This window comes from Bufo gargarizans, chromosome 8 (assembly GCF_014858855.1).
Source record: "Bufo gargarizans isolate SCDJY-AF-19 chromosome 8, ASM1485885v1, whole genome shotgun sequence".
Taxonomy (NCBI): domain Eukaryota; kingdom Metazoa; phylum Chordata; class Amphibia; order Anura; family Bufonidae; genus Bufo; species Bufo gargarizans.
This window is the reverse complement of record NC_058087.1, coordinates 93,167,011-93,186,367: the sequence shown is the minus strand read 5'-3', so window position 1 is coordinate 93,186,367 and position 19,357 is coordinate 93,167,011. Positions and strand designations below refer to the sequence as shown.

Below are 19,357 nucleotides of genomic sequence, written 5' to 3'. Positions count from 1 at the left end.
CAGCGGTGAAAGACATAGAATGCACTGACGCACAACCACTTATGTTTCCTGATGATGAGGACATGGGAATACCACCTCAGCATGTCTCTGATGATGACGAAACACAGGTGCCAACTGCTGCGTCTTTCTGCAGTGTGCAGACTGAACAGGAGGTCAGGGATCAAGACTGGGTGGAAGACGATGCAGGGGACGATGAGGTCCTAGACCCCACATGGAATGAAGGTCGTGCCACTGACTTTCACAGTTCGGAGGAAGAGGCAGTGGTGAGACCGAGCCAACAGCGTAGCAAAAGAGGGAGCAGTGGGCAAAAGCAGAACACCCGCCGCCAAGAGACTCCGCCTGCTACTGACCGCCGCCATCTGGGACCGAGCACCCCAAAGGCAGCTTCAAGGAGTTCCCTGGCATGGCACTTCTTCAAACAATGTGCTGACGACAAGACCCGAGTGGTTTGCACGCTGTGCCATCAGAGCCTGAAGCGAGGCATTAACGTTCTGAACCTGAGCACAACCTGCATGACCAGGCACCTGCATGCAAAGCATGAACTGCAGTGGAGTAAACACCTTAAAACCAAGGAAGTCACTCAGGCTCCCCCTGCTACCTCTTCTGCTGCTGCCGCCTCGGCCTATTCTGCTGCTGCCGCCTCGGCCTCTTCCTCCGCCTCTGGAGGAACGTTGGCACCTGCCGCCCAGCAAACAGGGGATGTACCACCAACACCACCACCACCACCTCCGTCACCAAGCGTCTCAACCATGTCACACGCCAGCGTTCAGCTCTCCATCTCACGAACATTTGATAGAAAGCGTAAATTCCCACCTAGCCACCCTCGATCCCTGGCCCTGAATGCCAGCATTTCTAAACTACTGGCCTATGAAATGCTGTCATTTAGGCTGGTGGACACAGACAGCTTCAAACAGCTCATGTCGCTTGCTGTCCCACAGTATGTTGTTCCCAGCCGGCACTACTTCTCCAAGAGAGCCGTGCCTTCCCTGCACAACCAAGTATCCGATAAAATCAAGTGTGCACTGCGCAACGCCATCTGTGGCAAGGTCCACCTAACCACAGATACGTGGACCAGTAAGCACGGCCAGGGACGCTATATCTCCCTAACTGCACACTGGGTAAATGTAGTGGCAGCTGGGCCCCAGGCGGAGAGCTGTTTGGCGCACGTCCTTCCGCCGCCAAGGATCGCAGGGCAACATTCTTTGCCTCCTGTTGCCACCTCCTCCTTCTCGGCTTCCTCCTCCTCTTCTTCCACCTGCTCATCCAGTCAGCCACACACCTTCACCACCAACTTCAGCACAGCCCGGGGTAAACGTCAGCAGGCCATTCTGAAACTCATATGTTTGGGGGACAGGCCCCACACCGCACAGGAGTTGTGGCGGGGTATAGAACAACAGACCGACGAGTGGTTGCTGCCGGTGAGCCTCAAGCCCGGCCTGGTGGTGTGTGATAATGGGCGAAATCTCGTTGCAGCTCTGGGACTAGCCAATTTGACGCACATCCCTTGCTTGGCGCATGTGCTGAATTTGGTGGTGCAGAAGTTCATTCACAACTACCCCGACATGTCAGAGCTGCTGCATAAAGTGCGGGCCGTCTGTTCGCGCTTCCGGCGTTCACATCCTGCTGCTGCTCGCCTGTCTGCGCTACAGCGTAACTTCGGCCTTCCCGCTCACCGCCTCATATGCGACGTGCCCACCAGGTGGAACTCCACCTTGCACATGCTGGACAGACTGTGCGAGCAGCAGCAGGCCATAGTGGAGTTTCAGCTGCAGCACGCACGGGTCAGTCGCACTACAGAACAGCACCACTTCACCACCAATGACTGGGCCTCCATGCGAGACCTGTGTGCCCTGTTGCGCTGTTTCGAGTACTCCACCAACATGGCCAGTGGCGATGACACCGTTATCAGCGTTACAATACCACTTCTATGTCTCCTTGAGAAAACACTTAGGGCGATGATGGAAGAGGAGGTGGCCCAGGAGGAGGAGGAGGAGGAGGAGGAGGAAGAGGGGTCATTTTTAGCACTTTCAGGCCAGTCTCTTCGAAGTGACTCAGAGGGAGGTTTTTGGCAACAGCAGAGGCCAGGTACAAATGTGGCCAGCCAGGGCCCACTACTGGAGGACGAGGAGGACGAGGATGAGGAGGAGGTGGAGGAGGATGAGGATGAAGCATGGTCACAGCGGGGTGGCACCCAACGCAGCTCGGGTCCATCACTGGTGCGTGGCTGGGGGGAAAGGCAGGACGATGACGATACGCCTCCCACAGAGGACAGCTTGTCCTTACCCCTGGGCAGCCTGGCACACATGAGCGACTACATGCTGCAGTGCCTGCGCAACGACAGCAGAGTTGCCCACATTTTAACCTGTGCGGACTACTGGGTTGCCACCCTGCTGGATCCACGCTACAAAGACAATGTGCCCACCTTACTTCCTGCACTGGAGCGTGATAGGAAGATGCGCGAGTACAAGCGCACGTTGGTAGACGCGCTACTGAGAGCATTCCCAAATGTCACAGGGGAACAAGTGGAAGCCCAAGGCCAAGGCAGAGGAGGAGCAAGAGGTCGCCAAGGCAGCTGTGTCACGGCCAGCTCCTCTGAGGGCAGGGTTAGCATGGCAGAGATGTGGAAAACTTTTGTCAACACGCCACAGCTAACTGCACCACCACCTGATACGCAACGTGTTAGCAGGAGGCAACATTTCACTAACATGGTGGAACAGTACGTGTGCACACCCCTCCACGTACTGACTGATGGTTCGGCCCCATTCAACTTCTGGGTCTCTAAATTGTCCACGTGGCCAGAGCTAGCCTTTTATGCCTTGGAGGTGCTGGCCTGCCCGGCAGCCAGCGTTTTGTCTGAACGTGTATTCAGCACGGCAGGGGGCGTCATTACAGACAAACGCAGCCGCCTGTCTACAGCCAATGTGGACAAGCTGACGTTCATAAAAATGAACCAGGCATGGATCCCACAGGACCTGTCCGTCCCTTGTCCAGATTAGACATTAACTACCTCCCCATAACCATATATTATTGGACTCCAGGGCACTTCCTCATTCAATCCTATTTTTATTTTCATTTTACCATTATATTGCGAGGCTACCCAAAGTTGAATGAACCTCTCCTCTGCCTGTGTGCTAGGCCTAAATATATGCCAATGGACTGTTGCAGTGGTGGGTGACGTGAAGCCTCATTCTCTGCTATGACATGCAGACTGATTCTCTGCTGACATGAAGACAGATTCTCTGTTACGGGACCTCCCTCCTCTGCCTGGGTGCTGGGCCTAAATATATGCCAATGGACTGTTGCAGTGGTGGCTGACATGAAGCCTGATTCTCTGCTATGACATGCAGACTAATTCTCTGCTGACATGAAGCCAGATTGTCTGTTACGGGACCTCTCTCCTCTGCCTGGGTGCTGGGCCTAAATTTATGACAATGGACTGTTGCAGTGGTGGCTGACGTGAAGCCTGATTCTCTGCTATGACATGCAGACTGATTCTCTGCTGACATGAAGCCAGATTGTCTGTTACGGGACCTCTCTGCTCTGCCTGTGTGCTAGGCCTAAATATATGCCAATGGACTGTTGCAGTGGTGGCTGACGTGAAGCCTCATTCTCTGCTATGACATGCAGACTGATTCTCTGCTGACATGAAGCCAGATTGTCTGTTACGGGACCTCTCTGCTCTGCCTGTGTGCTAGGCCTAAATATATGCCAATGGACTGTTGCAGTGGTGGCTGACGTGAAGCCTGATTCTCTGCTATGACATGCAGACTGATTCTCTGCTGACATGAAGCCAGATTGTCTGTTACGGGACCTCTCTGCTCTGCCTGTGTGCTAGGCCTAAATATATGCCAATGGACTGTTGCAGTGGTGGGTGACGTGAAGCCTCATTCTCTGCTATGACATGCAGACTGATTCTCTGCTGACATGAAGACAGATTCTCTGTTACGGGACCTCCCTCCTCTGCCTGGGTGCTGGGCCTAAATATATGCCAATGGACTGTTGCAGTGGTGGCTGACATGAAGCCTGATTCTCTGCTATGACATGCAGACTAATTCTCTGCTGACATGAAGCCAGATTGTCTGTTACGGGACCTCTCTCCTCTGCCTGGGTGCTGGGCCTAAATTTATGACAATGGACTGTTGCAGTGGTGGCTGACGTGAAGCCTGATTCTCTGCTATGACATGCAGACTGATTCTCTGCTGACATGAAGCCAGATTGTCTGTTACGGGACCTCTCTGCTCTGCCTGTGTGCTAGGCCTAAATATATGCCAATGGACTGTTGCAGTGGTGGCTGACGTGAAGCCTCATTCTCTGCTATGACATGCAGACTGATTCTCTGCTGACATGAAGCCAGATTGTCTGTTACGGGACCTCTCTGCTCTGCCTGTGTGCTAGGCCTAAATATATGCCAATGGACTGTTGCAGTGGTGGGTGACGTGAAGCCTCATTCTCTGCTATGACATGCAGACTGATTCTCTGCTGACATGAAGCCAGATTCTCTGTTACGGGACCTCTCTGCTCTGCCTGTGTGCTAGGCCTAAATATATGCCAATGGACTGTTGCAGTGGTGGCTGACGTGAAGCCTCATTCTCTGCTATGACATGCAGACTAATTCTCTGCTGACATGAAGACAGATTCTCTGTTACGGGACCTCTCTCCTCTGCCTGGGTGCCGGGGCCTAAATATCTGAGAATGGACTGTTCCAGTGGTGGGTGACGGGAAGCCAGATTCTCTGCTATGGAACCTCTCTCCAATTGATTTTGGTTAATTTTTATTTATTTAATTTTTATTTTAATTCATTTCCCTATCCACATTTGTTTGCAGGGGATTTACCTACATGTTGCTGCCTTTTGCAGCCCTCTAGCTCTTTCCTGGGCTGTTTTACAGCCTTTTTAGTGCCGAAAAGTTCGGGTCCCCATTGACTTCAATGGGGTTCGGGTTCGGGACGAAGTTCGGATCGGGTTCGGATCCCGAACCCGAACATTTCCGGGATGTTCGGCCGAACTTCTCGAACCCGAACATCCAGGTGTTCGCTCAACTCTAATCATGTATCAATATTGCATTGAAGTATCAAAGTAACAGTAAAAGTGGAGCAAATAAAATATGGTACTATCGACAATAAGCAATAAAATATACTATAATAAAATGCAGTGAATAAGGGTTGAATACAGTACTATATAGGGTTATATAAATTAATATGGATCCCGATAAATATGGTAAAAAGTAGTGAGTTCATATGTCAGCCATAGGGACATTCACTGATTAAATCCTGAGGAATAGTTCCATGTAAGGTGATCCGTTCCAACAACCAGTCTTTAAATGGTTCTCTCAAGCAAGTAAGGTCAGAGTCCCAAGCGTATGCAGCTAAAGAAGTTTTACTGAATGTCAGTTTGGCTGCTAATACGCACAGCGGCGTCCCGCTGTAATAATGCGATCGCTTATGAGTGGGGTATACAAGTGCTTACCCGAGGCTTCTGGATAACGATTCCTCGACACGGTGCGTTGGTGTACGGCTCCGGTCTCAAGGATAGATGTCCTGTTTCAAAATTGGCGCCAGTTGAAATGTTTGTTGCACGCGGTATGAGTTACCTGCGTAGTACAACACCGATGATTCCGGTAATGGCTCTGGCGCACAGGTGATGACTTCCAGGCTTCTCGGACTTGTAGACCCACTTGTCCTGGTGGGGGGGGGGGGGGATACCAGACGCGTTTCGGGGATTTACAAGGGGTCTGCCTTGTAAATCCCCGAAATGCGTCTGGTATCCCCCCCCCCCCACCAGGACAAGTGGGTCTACAAGTCCGAGAAGCCTGGAAGTCATCACCTGTGCGCCAGAGCCATTACCGGAATCATCGGTGTTGTACTACGCAGGTAACTCATACCGCGTGCAACAAACATTTCAACTGGCGCCAATTTTGAAACAGGACATCTATCCTTGAGACCGGAGCCGTACACCAATGCACCGTGTTGAGGAATCGTTATCCAGAAGCCTCGGGTAAGCACTTGTATACCCCACTCATAAGCGATCGCATTATTACAGCGGGACGCCGCTGTGCGTATTAGCAGCCAAACTGACATTCAGTAAAACTTCTTTAGCTGCATACGCTTGGGACTCTGACCTTACTTGCTTGAGAGAACCATTTAAAGACTGGTTGTTGGAACGGATCACCTTACATGGAACTATTCCTCAGGATTTAATCAGTGAATGTCCCTATGGCTGACATATGAACTCACTACTTTTTACCATATTTATCGGGATCCATATTAATTTATATAACCCTATATAGTACTGTATTCAACCCTTATTCACTGCATTTTATTATAGTATATTTTATTGCTTATTGTCGATAGTACCATATTTTATTTGCTCCACTTTTACTGTTACTTTGATACTTCAATGCAATATTGATACATGATATTTTATTACGTTATTGTACTTTTACCATGCTATTACCTTAATAAATTCAAGATCCCTATACTTTTAGTGAGTGTCCCACTTCTACCCTTTTATCTAAGATTCAATTTGTAACAGATTCGATTCAACCGGCTCAAAACCTCAAAAGAACCAATGAGTGTGCCAACTTGCACGCATGTACCTTAAGGGCTCGTTCACACGGCCGTGACGTTTTTTTGCGGTCTGCAAATTGTGGACCTGTGAAAAAATGGATGCCGCAATTTACGGAACAGAACAGGAGGCTCATTATAAAAATGCCTATTCTTGTCTGCAAAACGGACAAGAATAGGACAGAACTATTTTTGCGGGGCCACGGAACGGAGCAACTGTGTGCTGTCCGCATCTTTTGCGGACCCATTGAAATGAATGATTCCATATACCGACCGTATGCGGAACGCAGAAAACGGCCCGTATGCTGAACGCAAAATACGTTCACGTGAACGAGCCCCAAGTCTGATGTTCTAGGGGAAGAGCCAAAATTTGTAAACTGAGAGGGAGTTTCAGTGCTGCCCATAATTATTCATACCCCTGGCAAATTTTGACTTAAAGTTACTTTTATTCAACCAGCAAGTACGGTAATTTTTTGACGGGAAATTACATAGGTGTCTCCCAAAAGGTAATAAGATGATGTACAAGAGGCATTATTGTGGAAAAAAAAATAAAAATTCTCAGCTTTTATTTACATTTGAGCAAAAAAAATAATAAGATGTTCCGCACTGTGGAAAATCTCAAGGACGTGGTCGGAAGCCAAAAGTGACACCTAAGCTGGCCAGGAAGATAGTTAGAGAGGTGAAAAAGAATCCAAGATCACCACCAAGGCCATCCTGGTGAATCTGGGCTCTGCTGGTGGCAATGTCTCAAGGCAGACAATCTAACGGACACTGCACAATGCAGACCAAGGAGGACGCCACTTCTCCAGATAAGGCACACAAAAGCTTGCTTGGCCTTTGCAAAAGCTCATCTGGACAAAGATTGGTTGAGAGTAGAATTCAGACCATTTCCAAGTGGCGCTGATGCAGAAAAGTACTCCGTACTACAGTGTTACCATGAAAGGTAATCTTTTATTTAAAAGGTCAACGTGTTTCAGGGGCGAACTGCCCCCTTCATCAGGACAATAAAACTTTTACATGTGAACATATCCTTTGTCATTCTTACTTATATGCATTCCGTTTGAGCGCGATGTGCAGAAACACAGGAGGCGGAAACAGGGCGGGTTTGGGGGCGGGAAAGAGTGGGGTGCTGCTAGGATACCATGACCTCTTTCCAAGTGGGAGGTGGCCAATGATCGTGTTTCGGAGGCGGGCTAAGTCGTCAGCTGGTTGCCGGGTTGTGGTCGGAGGTGTTTATATCAGATGTTATATCCCCGAGTGACGCGTGAGGAGCGTATACCAAACGCGGTCACATGATCTCTCTTGTGCAGGATGATAGGGCGTGCCTGTTGACCAGCATTCGCCTGATTTGTTTGTAGCTGGCATCAAGGAGGAGCATACACCCAGGGTAATGTGGGTGGTGCATTCACTGTGGGAGGGGCATATGTGCCGTATCGTGTGTTCAGTAACTGTCACTAGAAGGAATGGAAATAAGTCAAAATTTTCTGAACGTAGCATGTATCGTTAGTATCTGGTTATCTGGTATACAATACTACAAGGGCTGTGCGTGTACATAAATCAATGGGGTATGAGGCTCAGTACTTGTTTTTTTAACTGCATCTGGTAGTCTAGTGCAATTAATATAAATATATTAGAAACAGAGACATATAGAGGATACTTGCGTCTCAGATAAAATAGATAAATAGGTAAATAAAAAATAAAATGAAATATAAAGATAATAATAAATAAATAGATGTGGGGAATTTATATATTGCTACTAAAATAAATTATCATATAAATGTATATGGAAACACATGTAAATATATACACACATGTGCATAAAAACAGTGTTGTGCTTGCTTCGGCAGCACATATACTAAAATTGGAACGATACAGAGAAGATTAACATGGCCCCTGCGCAAGGATGACATGCAAATTCGTGAAGCGTTCCATATTTTTACTGATTATGGTTGCTAAAATGTGTCTGCTTCAGCTATGGCTATCAACTGAGGTCCCTACTCGGGAAATGGTGGTAGCACAAATGCGCAACTTATTTCATTTAGAATGGTAAGAAGCGCTAAAATGTAAAGAGGTGCTAGGACAACGATTTTTTTCAAACATGGAAACTGTTTGCTCTGGCGTATGGTCCATGCACAGAATACATGAAAATAATGAGCCCATTCAGGCTGACAGCATGGTATCTAAAAGAGGACCTGAAAGGAGATCTAGGACCATTAAAAGTATCCAGATAATGTTCAGCAGTTACTTTCAGAATCACTCGGGGATTGGTACACTGACCAGGCGCAAATACTTTCAGAAGGGGGGAGGATACTCTCGTTTTTCTGGAAATCCTTAGAGGCGAATGGTACAATTTCGTCTCTTCCTCTTCTCTCGCCATCTGCCTATGTGGAGGCACCTCTATTGGGATTATAGTTTTCCTGGAATCTACCTTAGGGCAACAAATTGCATCAGTTGGGGGTGGGGGTGGGGGGGGGAAGGGACCGGGAGGTATGCCACTTTATGGGAAAGGGCAATTTAAGGGAGGGGGCCTAAAAATGAAAATGACATTCCAAATGTACTTATTTGAATTGTTCTTTACTTTGCTCTGATTGATGTCCTGCAATGCTGAATGGAAGAGAATGTAATGCTTCCTAATTGCTTGATTTGTGCTATTTAATTGACATTGTATGGAATCTCACAAAACTTAATAAAAAGATATTTAAAAACAAAACAAAAAAAAAACAGTGTTTGGCCACTGGGTCTATCCGGGTGTTTCTGTAGTGGCATGCATTATAGTACAGTCTCACTCATCTCGTTTGGTTCGTATGGAGTCAAGGTGTCCAATTGGTAGATACAATATACCTCTCTTCTCTGGAGGTTACTGAATCTGTTATATGGATTGTCCTGTATATGGTGATCGTTAGTTTATTTTTTTATTTTTTCAGGTGTAATTGCGCAGTGTCGCAAAAAACTATGTTTTGGGCATAGTTTTTGTATGTTGTGTCTATGTTGGTTAACCCTGCAGTGTAATGCTTGTGATGTGCGGCCGACATACTGGATTCCGCATTCGCATTCAATTAAATATATCACGTAGCTGCTCTTACAGGTTAGGTGGTGTTTTATTGGGAAAGTAGTAACATTTTTTGTGGAGCTGAAAGTTTTCTTATTGTGCGTGATCATATTACAGCAGAGACAGCATCTTGTAGAGCATTTGAAACTGCCCACAGGTTCCTTTATTGTTGTATTTCAAATTTTTGTATGTTTTTTCTGTTTACTTGGGACTAAGGTGCTTTTTATTGTGGGTCCTCTCCTGTAGATGATCACAGGTTTTTTTCGGGCGATATTTCTCAAGATATGGGTCTTGTTTCACAATATGCCGATGTTTGGCCGGTATTATCGTTTTATTTGAAGTGTTGTATTGTGAAACAATTAGATTTAGATGTTTCAAATGTTTATCCGTTTGTTCTTTCGCTGTACTCCTTAAGCATTCTTTTTGCAAATTTTTTAGGCTCTTCTGGTATGCGTCTTTTAGCAGTTTGTTTGGGTAGCCTTTGTCAGTGAACCTTTTTTGTATGATTTTTGCTTGTTCCTTAAAATCAGCTTTCTCTGTGCAATTGTGCCTTATGCATTTGTATTGGCTGTATGGTACATTTTAAAGCCATTTTTTATGGTGGAAACTCTTATAGTGTATGTAACTGTTAGTGTCAACCTGTTTGAAATATGTTTTTATTGTAAGAATGCTATTTGTAATGGTGTTGGAGATGTCTAGAAAATCTATATTTTTTTTTTTTTTGGTAATTTGGGATAAAAGTAATCCCCCAATTTGTATTGTTGAGTTTATCGTAAAATTTTAGAGCTGACCACTCATCACCATCCCAGATAATAAAGTTATCGTCTATATACCTTTAGTAGTAGACGATCTGCTTATTAACAATGTGCGTATTCTCAAAATGGCCCATGAATATTTTTGCGAAAGCTGGTGCCACTTTCATACCCATCGCAGTACCACGGCATTGATGATATGTGGTGCCGTTGTGAATGAAAAAATTATTTTCTAAGATAAAACCCTTTCATCTATAACGCCTAGCCCCAGCAAAAATATCTACACCTGCGAGACCCCCGATCTGACAACAGGTGAAGGAGGAGAAAAAACAAACCCACCTACTCCGAACTATTTGCTAGATGACAACATAGACGACTCCATCTTCCCAATACACCAAACCTCAATACAAGAAATCAACATGGAGAATGAACCCCTAATTATCATTGACAATACTGTTGTATAAAAATATTAATAGTTTGTGTAAGGAAAAAGGTAAATCCATTCTTCCATCAGCCGCAGTTAGAGAAAGACCCAGGTGCTACCATCTTGATTGAATTCTGAGCAACTCCTTCCCCTCCTTGCCCAGTCTCCATCCTTTATTGACTAACAAAAGGTGTAAATTGGGCTGGCCCAAGACAAGGATACAGGAAGTGATGACATTTCAAAGGACAGGGAGGGGCAGTCAATGTGGCTGGGCAGACAATGGACACCCCCCATCCCTGTATAAGGAAGGATGAGTCATGCCCATTACCCAACCAGCCAAGTGGCTGCCCACCCCCCATCACTGTCAGCATGGACCTTATTCAACACTGCTCCAAAGTGATCAGTATCTAATAAAGATGTTCTCATACTGACAGTTTTACCACTGGTCCTGATTCAGCCAAAGTACCCTCTGCTAGAGTGCTCTCTGGCTAAATCTGACACAGGGAGACAGATGACAATCTATAAAAACACACACACATCCTAAGATAAAATGTCCGCATAATAAAATTTCCACAACAGTCCCTCCTCTTTGTCATATGCTCCCCAGTGTCCCTTGACAAATCTTGATCTTCTTCTTTGAAAAATACAGTCTTGTCTACGAAAAGTCCTGAATCCATAAAACAAAACAGATGATGGAAAACAGAACGTCAATCTTGACACGTAGCTTCTTTTCTTCGGGAGGTGACTTAGGAGGTTGTGTTTCGCGTTGGTCGCCGGCTGGTTTAGGATACTCTGCATCTGGTCCATGGTTTGGTCTTCAGGGCGTCTTGTCTGTTCGGGCTTCGGTATATCGATTAGACATCAGGAACATCTCACTCCGGCGTATAGAAGGAATGGAGACAAAAAAACATAAGTATATGTCCTATTTCCTTTCGCCTGAATCCAATGGAAAACCAGTGAGCCCCAAGACCTCCCAAAGTTTTAAAAAGCATTCTGACTCTCACTAGTCATAGCCCCGCCCCTTCCCAGCTCCTGTCAGTATGGGCCTGACCCTTGTCAATGGTGTCTGCTAGCCTGGCATAACCATATACCTTCCTCACAACTGGAGGATCCCACATCTACGGGTCGCCTTGCTGCAGGATTAACAAGCCAGGAGCAGGAGCCAGAGCTAATATTAATATCGTCTATCAACAAATGCCTCCTTGTAACAAATAAACAAAAGTGATACTCTGCATTCTTTGACTTAGTTGAGCAGCTTCTTGAAGTGACCGGTGTGGATCCAGTTGTCTCGTCCCTCGAACTTCAGAGAGGTTGGCGTCATCAACAGCACCTGGAATGGCCCAAGATATCTCGGCTCTAGTCCCGTCCTCGGATGTTTCTTTAGCACGACCCAATCACCTGGTTGACTAGAATGAACACTGGTTATTGAGTCTGGGTCCGGGAGCAACTCCCGAAGCCGGTGGTGGACATCGGGTGATAACCCGTGGGGCTGCCTGGAGGCATACCTGATGGAATAAAAGGGTTACAGCGGAACATTCAGGCCATGGATCGGCCATGATTTTTACCTTCTTTGCAAAAATCTGACCCAAGTTCCAGCAAAGAAAAGGCAGTTGTGATGGTTTAGAAATTGATTGACATTTGAGAGCTTAGAAAGTTTGAAGATCGTTGTTTTCTGCACCACTTTGCCCCCTTTTCATCGTCCTTAAAACCAGGATGAAGAGAAGCTGAATTAAACATGGTGCATCGTCTCAAGGTTAGATGGAGAGATGACGGAGGGATGAGAGAGTGAGATAGAGAAAGAGAAAGAAAAATGCTTCTCTTGGACTCTGCAGTCTTAGCGGGATGGGAGTACATGACAGTGTTAGTTCGCACTTGTAGTGTCCCACTAGGTAAAGGTGGGCACTGCACAGGTTAATGTGTTTCATTGCATTAAATGTCATGTGTTTGTTTTCCCTGTATTAGCTGGGTGTCAGGCCTGTCAGGGTGTAATTTAGCCTCCCAGACGTTAGAAGGAGCTAGAGAGCCCTAGATAAATATAGGAAGGCCCAGACAGGAGAGAGTTAGTTCATTCCAGGGAACTAAAGGAGTCACTTCGTCCACCTGAAGCTCCTGAGGCTAGGATTAGCTCAGTAGAGGCACCCCAGTTGCAGGACAGAACCTCCTGGGAGAAACCCACAGTCAATCAACAGCCAAGTGAGGAAACTCCAGGGTAAGCTAAGTAACCCTGATGGGCAGATGCAAATAGAAAGTGCAGCAAGAATCTAATACCTGAGGAAGATATAATTACCAAGGATTTAAGCCACCCTTTAGGCATCGGGGCCTTGGGAGATAAAGCCAGAGCAGGAGTTCTAGAAAGGACAGTGTACATTGATTCTGAGGAAAGGTACAACCTGCTGCTGAGTGCTTGTGAAGTTACCCTCTGCGTATCTTGCATAAATAGTGCCTGCCATTTTATGAATAAGCCTACTTGTGGAACTGTGATTGAAAGACTGTGTTACCACCTGCTGTACAAAGTTGAACTGTTCAGTAAAAGTAACGTTTGGTTCACTATTCTACTTGTGTACCTCCATAATCCCAACTACCAACCGGTGTGCCACCGTCCAAAGGCACTGGCGTCACGAATCCAACAGGGACCTTGCCCCAGGCACTCAAAATACCCGTAACATCCAGGGCACCTCATCCACCATCAGGCCTGATCCCTATATACAGAGTGTGCCCCAGAGGAACCGTGTCTACCTCTCCTTCACTGCCATGCGCCTGCCCAGGGTTCTCCAATACAGTGAGTAACCCTAGATTGCCCATAACCGTGACCTCACTTCGCTATACCCTGCAGGTCTGGCGTGTTGCACACTGTCTGGGACTTTTGAATGTCCTGTTGCTGCAGATCGATGGATTCGTGCAGCCACAGTTCTGCTTTCTGGAGGGAACCATGGCTTTGGAGTCTAGTGGGGAATTTACGGACAAACTTTTTCCCAATCCAGACCTCAAAGGTCCCTGCTTTGGGGATGGTCCACTCTGAACCTAAAGTCCCTTGGTGCCAATCTTTGAGGGGCTTAACAACTCCTCCTCTATAGATGGATTTCACATACTGCTTGGCTGTCCTATAGTAGTCAGAAGTGGTACCCTTCTGATCCCTACCTAAACCCATGCTCACCTCAGTTTTGGCTCTGAATAGTGAACTGACCACAGGATAGGGCTTCCAATTGACCTGGAGTGGAAAAAGGGGTGCACAGAGAACACACAGTACCTTCTGTGGGGACGAGGGGTACACAGAGAACACACAGTACTCTGTGGGGAATAGGGTTACTCACACAGCTATTGGTATGCCCAGGTGATATATATCACCTTGTCTCCTTAAAAAAATGCTCATCAACTCACTTTCCTTTGCCGATATGATTCTATATAGTCAAGCTGAACAGCACACAAAGCCCTTTTTGCAGTGACTGATCAAAAACCTCTCACTGAGCAGCAACCCTTGAATTCAGACAGAAGTTCCCACACAATATCATGAGACCCCCAGTACTCCTAACCAAATCTACAGAGAAAAGAGAGGGAGCGAGAGAGAAAAAGAAAGAAAATGAGAATATGAATAGACTAAAAATAAAAATGGGTTGGTAAATAAGGAAAACTGAAAGAAACTTCAATAAAAACCTAAAAAATGAATTAGTAAAAGAAGAAAAATATAAATGTAAATTAATCAAAGAAATACCCAAACTAAAATAGACAAAAATAACTGAAAAATAAAAAAAGGAAAAAAACACTTAATTACATAAATTGAGCTTCAATAAAAAGTTTATTTTACCTTAACCCAAAACGCATACTAAAACCTTAGGAACACATACAATTGTATAGGACTGAATTAACAAATCAATGTCCTGGAGGGTTCCCCTGAAAACCGTACAAGAGAAATTCGATCCACCCAGTAATTGAAATGTTAATTTGCGCAGCCCCAAACAGCTTCAGATTCATTTGACCAGAGAAACAGTATTTAACATCACACGGTCCCAAAACCGGTTTCTTTCACATTTTAGCCGTTCATATTGTGATTTAAAATCCGCTTCATTGATCCATGACCTTGGCTGTCCCTGGGTTCTCTGCCTTTGCAAAGAAGTATGTCTGGGACTATTACCCTACCTTGCTGAATAAACCACTTCACTTCTAGGTATGGTTCTGGAGTACTTAACATACCTGTGTCTGTTGCCATTAGCAACGTCACAATATTGTGCAATGTGCCCGTGTTCCCTGCATGCAAAACAAAGAATAGCTCGCCTCCTTGCACAAGGCGATTTGACTTGGCGCACAACATTAACCATCCCAGCATGAGTAGATCTCACACTACTATCTGTATTGAGTCCACTTACCATGGACTCATCTGAGGAGTCTTCTGGCCTTGTGTTAATACGTCCAACTCCAGGGTCAGACACATTGTCCACCTCCATTCCTGAGTCAGATCCACCATGCGACCCACAGTCCTCAGACTTTTCCATGCTTTCAGCCCATACATTGCCTCTAATCCCAGACACATTACTCTCCAACAGTTGTTTCATCAAGCTTTCAGATAAACTTTCATTCTCCTTGCACAGCTCAGTATTACACCTCACAGTACATTCATAATTGGCGCTAGCTTCAGCTGCCTGCTGGACAAGAGTTCTCAATTTAACAATTTCCACTTTTAAATCTTCCACTTCTCCTTCCAAACTCAGCTTCAGCCTACAAGACTCCTGATATTTATCTACTATCCACCCAGCAGCAAAAATCAGAGCATACTTGCCTTTCCTTTTGCCCCATTTTCTGGTACCGATCAGGTTTGCTAGACAATTCTGGGCCTGCAGCCATGGATCAGTAGATCCCTGCATAGCCTGAAGAATGGCATCTGTATCCTTCACCTTTGCTACTTCTTTAAAAATACTTTCCATTGCACAAAAACAAACACCACAATGGTTGCTACAAAAAAAAATAATAATACAACACACTAGTACCAATCTCTAGGAGTTGTCCCAAAACTTTTGGCACAGAACTTTTCTATACTGTAGTACCCGTATTAATTATGCCAAACAGGTCTACAATTCAGTATAACAGCCACAAACATTAATCAGAATCATCAACTATAGGACGATTTCACCACTAAACTGCCACTAATGTTCACACAATGGTTCCTGTATCAGACTGGTCACTGCGCTATACAATAGCCGAACACTCAACTGAAATCCAGCACAAAACTTACCAAAACAAAATCAAACTGTACATAGAAAGGTTACAAAAAGACAAGATAACTATTCGACAAAACTAACATTTCAGGCAAAAACAATCAAATCGACTCCATAGCAAACTAACTAAGATGGCCGACAAGCACATGGTCATAAAGATGGCCGACAAGCACACGACCCTTCACACAAAGGAAATAAAGATAGTGTCTACAATATCCAGCAAACCCCCTGAAACCAGAGCAAAACCTCCACTCTGTGGGTGATTTACAGGCTAACAATATAAAAACACTCTCTAAACGCTGTCTCTAATGTACAAACACTAACACGAATTGCTGCCTCTATAAAATTGTCTCTTACAAAATCACAGTAACATAAAATTTAGGAAGTTACAAAAAACACAATACCCTGTGCTACTCAGCATACAACCTCCATACAATCAACACAGATACACCAAAAACTATACAACGAAAAAACTGTTACCATATCCTTACACAAATAGAGCAAAAAATGTTCTTTTAACAAGCAGAAATTTTCTCTGACGCAACAGACAAAACTATAGTTTCCTATTCCCTCCCTTTTACCTGCTGTGCAGAGAAAAAAATCTGTTGAATCCACCTAGCTCGCCATCTGTAGTAGAAAAATTAATATTTGTAATCAGCTCGCATCAAAGTTTGTGTAAGGAAAAAGGTAAATCCATTCTCCATCAGCAGTAAGAGAAAGACCCAGGTGCTACCATCTTGATTGAATTCTGAGCAAATCCTTCCCCTCCTTGCCCAGTCTCCGTCCTTTATTGACTAACAAAAGGTGTAAAAGGGGCTGGCCCAAGACAAGGATACAGGAAGTGATGACATATCAAAGGACAGGGAGGGGCAGTCAATGTGGCTGGGCAGACAATGGACACCCCCCCATCCCTGTATAAGGAAGGATGAGTCATGCCCATTACCCGACCAGCCAAGTGGCCCCCCATCACTGTCAGCATGTACCTTATTCAACACTGCTCCAAAGTGATCAGTATCTAATAAAGATGTTCTCATACTGACAGTTTTACCACTGGTCCAGATTCAGCCAAAGTACCCTCTGCTAGAGTGCTCTCTGGCTAAATCCGACACAGGGAGACAGATGGCAATCTATAAAAACACACACACACATCCTAAGATAAAATGTCCGCATAATAAAATTTCCACAACAATACTATGGCAGGTGCATCAGCCCTGGTTCCTTTTTTAGACCACACCAAACAGACAGGACCAAATTTTCAACCTATAATCACATGAACTCACAAAGTCAGAGAACAACCTCTTACAGAAGAGACTCTCCTTCTGTCCACATAATAATGTCAATATGTTTTAACTTGAAAAAAAACTGACCATAAAAAGACACTTTGAACACGAGAATACAAAGAAAAAAGATAGCACTATGTATACAAATACAGAAGAAACACAAAACATACAAACACCAGGAAGTGCACCCCAAATCTTGTTTTTTCCCAGTCCAAAGTCAAGGACACCTTATACCGACATTTTTTGATCTGGTATCAGCAGATTTAAAAAAATGTTCAAAACAAAACTCCAAAAGGCCCCATGCTAATGGAAACCTGACTTACCAGGAAACGTGTGACAAGAGGAGCCTTAGAAATAATGAAAATCTAATAATTCGCCCAGCTGATAAGGAAGGGGGGGGGGGGGGAATAGTAATAGAAAATGTAGAGGAATATGAAAGAGAAGCACACAACATCCTTAATGATACCGACTATTACCGGGTAACATCGGAAAATCCCTTCCCAGACATAAAAAAGAGGCTTATAAGCCTTATAAAAGAAGGCCCAAGAAAATCAATACATAAATAAAAAATAAAAAAATGTCCTTATACCAAAGGCATCATCTAATCCCAATTTATACCACTTACTATAAAAATACATAAAAATATAGAGAACCCCCCAGGGAGGCCTATCGTGTCAAATACAAACTCATCAACTAGCAACCTATCACACTACCTTGATTTATTCCTTCAACCATATGTTCAGAACCTAACGAGTTACCTACACGATTCAAGACAGTTAATGGAAGAAATCGGCAATATAACATGGGAAAGCACCCATGCATTATTTACTATGGACGTTACAGCATTATATTCAAATATTGAACACAATTTGGGTATTGAATGCGTGGAAACTACACTACGCAACGACACCACCCTAAAACCACCACAGATTGAATTCCTATTGGAGAGCTTACGTTTTATCTTAGAAAATAATTTTTTCATTCACAACGGCACCACATATCATCAATGCCGTGGTACTGCGATGGGTACGAAAGTGGCACCAGCTTTCACAAATATATTCATGGGCCATTTTGAGAATACGCACATTGTTAATAAGCAGATTGTCTACTACAAAAGGTATATAGACAATATCTTTATTATCTGGGACGGTGATGAGTGTTCAGCTCTAAAATTTTACGAGAAACTCAACAATACAAATTGGGGGATTACTTTTACCCCAAATTACCAAAAAAAAAAACGAAATAGATTTTCTAGACATCACGATTACAAATAACAATCTTACAACAAAAACATATTTCAAACAGGTTGACACCAACAGTTACATACACATAAAAAATGGCTTCAAAATGTACCATACAGCCAATACAAACGCATAAGGCGCAATTGCACAGAGGACGCTGATTTTAAGGAACAAGCAAAAATCATACAAAAAAGGTTCACTGAAAAAGGCTACCCAAACAAACTGCTAAAAGACGCATACCAGAAGAGCCTAAAAAATACACAAAAATAATGCTTAAGGAGTACAGTTAAAGAACAAACGGATAAACATTTGAAACATCTAAATCTAGTCACACAATACAACACTTCAAATAAAACGATAATACCGGCCAAACATTGGGATATTCTGAAACAGGACCCATATCTTGAGAAATATCTCCCGAAAAAAACTGTGATAATCTACAGGAGAGCCCCCGCAATAAAAAGCACCTTAGCCCCAAGTAAACAAAAAAAAACACACAAAAACTAGAAATACAACCATAAAGGAACCTGCGGGCAGTTTCAAATGCACGCACAATAAGAAAACTTTCAGCTTCACAAAAAATGGTACTACTTTCCGAATAAAACACCACCAAACCTGTAAGAGCAGCTACGTGATATATTTGAATAATATATTTAATTGAAGCATTACACTGCAGGGTTAACCAACATAGACGCAAGTATCCTCTATATGTCTCAGTTTCTAATGTATTTATATTAATTGCACTAGACTACCAGATGCATTGATTTATGTACACGCACAGCCCTTGTAGTATTGTATACCAGATATCCAGATACTAACGATACATGCTACGTTCAGAAAAT

At 44.4% G+C, this 19,357-nt stretch overlaps 1 protein-coding gene and 1 non-coding gene across 2 annotated transcripts in view; both read left to right on the top strand.

The window, feature by feature from the left end:
- LOC122945410 (gamma-crystallin 2-like) overlaps window positions 1-19,357 on the top strand; it is a 67,297-nt gene that overhangs the window by 8,282 nt on the left and 39,658 nt on the right. The window lies entirely within an intron of this gene.
- LOC122945892 lies at window positions 8,394-8,500 on the top strand. The gene has a single exon (XR_006391165.1). It is a non-coding gene; the product is annotated as a U6 spliceosomal RNA (small nuclear RNA).